This window comes from Tinamus guttatus, unplaced genomic scaffold (assembly GCF_059628265.1).
Source record: "Tinamus guttatus ecotype Peru unplaced genomic scaffold, ASM5962826v1 Tinamus_guttatus_pri_ptg000286l, whole genome shotgun sequence".
NCBI classification, from domain to species: Eukaryota; Metazoa; Chordata; class Aves; order Tinamiformes; family Tinamidae; genus Tinamus; species Tinamus guttatus.
Genome location: NW_028288820.1, coordinates 192,894 through 195,000, shown reverse-complemented (window position 1 = coordinate 195,000; position 2,107 = coordinate 192,894).

Here is a 2,107-nt window from a genome sequence, read left to right as displayed (position 1 = left end):
GTTTGTTCGTTTGTTTGTTTGTTTGTTTTAAGATGGACTGCTGAAAATAAATTCATGTACATGGAGGGCTGGGAGGTGGGGGGGTGTTCTGCTTCCCCACCTTTTGTTCCTGAGTGATCATTGCAGAAATATTTCTAATCGAAGCACTAAAAAAGATATTGGGGTTTGCTTCATGTATCACTGTGTGTAAACATTGAGGCATCTATCTGCTACTATTTTACAGCTTATTTTTCTAATTATATTCCTGCCTAAAATCAATGGGACTTCATTGTAAACATTAACAAAGGTGTAAAGCTTCCGTCTCTCTTGTGCCTTTAAACTTGCATGCGCTTTGTTAATCTCTTCAAATGTTATTTTGGGATTCGGTTTCAAAATGCATGAATAATGTATTTTGTGCTTGTATATAACTGTCTGTAGAGGAATTACATTTTCCTTTAATCAAGAAGGCAATAGTTTTCTTAAAATCTTTTAAAAGGGCATGTATTGCATCCTAGGATTTTTCTCTCTTTCTTGAAATTCCACTGTTGATTTTTCTATCTATTCAGAATTGAAATGTCCTAGTTTGCTTCAGTGATGAGGGGTTTTGTCATATATATGTGTGTATATATATTATTTTCCTTTTTTTCTTTTTTTTTTCTTTTTTTCCAAGCAGGACTTTTCTTCTGTAGATGCATAAGAAATTATGCATCAGACAAAAGCCTCATAAACTGACCATTTGTCCTTTGGACACAATAGCCTGCCCAGCCCCTCTGCTCCTCCTCTCCAATTATGTGTGATTAGTCTCAGTGTGTTGTGTCAAGAAGGGGGAGTGTGCTGAGTGCTTATTATCTGTTTAGGTACAAGAAGAGCACATTTAGGTTCTGACTATGAATGGAAAGTGAGCCTTTATCAGGACTAAAATCTAAATGCTACTGTCCTAGAAATTACTTAAAAAAAAATACATCCCTTTCTGAAGCAACCTGGGAAACACTATAGCAGCTGAAGGATTTTGGAGCTTAATCAAATTATCTCACTTGAACTAGTTTTATATTATGATATACTGTGTCCCAAGTGTTTTATAAACATTTAACATGACTTCTTATGTATTGGGAAAAGCAAAATCCTACAAAGAAACAGGAAAAAATCTTTTTTTTTTTTTGTGGCAGTTTAATAAAGCAATTTAATGACTCTTTAGGAAAACAACTTGGATGATTAAAGAATCCTGTACAGTCTCTTTAACCAAAATACTGAAAATGATGGAAAACGGGAGAGAGGGATGGAGAGAGAGACAGAGGACATGACTGAGTGATGGAAGCACTAAATGCCTGGAAGCATAGAGATTCGTGTTGAAATACATTAATTAAAATAATTACATTTTGGCAATAAGCTTTCTTCCACATTTAACAAATTGGGCAGCATGTAAACCACAGGCTTGTGAAATTCAGTTTCTGCTCACTCTTCTTCTCCAACAAAATTCTTCACTACCCGTTTGCATGTCCTTGTATTCAATACTTTTTATGCTCCATTAGAGCACCTAGATGGATCTCAGAAGGCATAGGTCAAGTCGCAGTTAGATCATACATTTCTTTCTCACAAAAACTTGAATTGCAATGCCAAGTGATGGGCTAACATCACAATAACAGCAATTTATTCCTCTTTTGATAAAAAGCAGCCTATTCTCAGTGTTAGATAAAGACCAGGGGCAATGCAAACCAACCATTTATCCTAGAATTGCGTAGTAGATATGTCCTATGGCTGGTATGAATTTCATATTCCAACTCTTGTTGCAACATACTCCTCTAATAAGAAATTAAAAGCATTTAGGAATAGTCAAAAGTTGCAGTAAAGGTGGCTTTAGTTTAATTGCTTTTGTTCTTTTTGGCCCATAGAGCAGAACCTTGGTTTCCTCTAAAAATATGTACAAGGACATCTGTAGAGTCGACAAAGGAATGTAAAAAAATGGCAACATATGTAAATCTGTTATTTTTAAGAGGACTTGAACATATACTATACAATAGTCTATTGAAGATTATTAGATCCCCAAAACAGAACCAGTGTCACTGGAAATTTTGTTTTTAGCTCTAAGCAGCAAACAGTTTTACTAAAATGAGTAGCTGATAATTGCTTT